Genomic DNA, 261 nt, shown 5'->3' with positions numbered 1-261 from the left:
TGCGCATTCTATGGTGCCAACACCATCCCCCAGCAGCGGGGCCTGAGCCAATATAAATACAGCCCGGGAGAGAGGGCTTTCACATCGGGAAACCACCCATTGGCATCAAGTTAATTTTCAATTCCATATTTCTATATATATATATTTTTAAAATTTTTCCTCATTTTTTTTTTCTCAAGCTTCTGTCCAATATTTTTTCATCCATTTCATCTTCATCCATAATTTGTCATCCATCCATCATCAACTACAATGTCATGGCAG

The 261-nt window shown here is 38.7% G+C and overlaps 1 protein-coding gene across 1 annotated transcript in view; it reads left to right on the top strand.

Annotated features, from left to right (window-relative positions):
• LOC119588643 (clustered mitochondria protein homolog) overlaps positions 1-261 on the top strand; it is a gene marked incomplete in the record, with an annotated part of 24,545 nt that overhangs the window by 20,289 nt on the left and 3,995 nt on the right.

Source organism: Penaeus monodon, chromosome 24 (genome assembly GCF_015228065.2).
Source record: "Penaeus monodon isolate SGIC_2016 chromosome 24, NSTDA_Pmon_1, whole genome shotgun sequence".
Classification (NCBI taxonomy): Eukaryota; Metazoa; Arthropoda; class Malacostraca; order Decapoda; family Penaeidae; genus Penaeus; species Penaeus monodon.
Note: the sequence above shows the minus strand (reverse complement) of the source record. Positions and strands in the feature narration are given on the sequence as shown.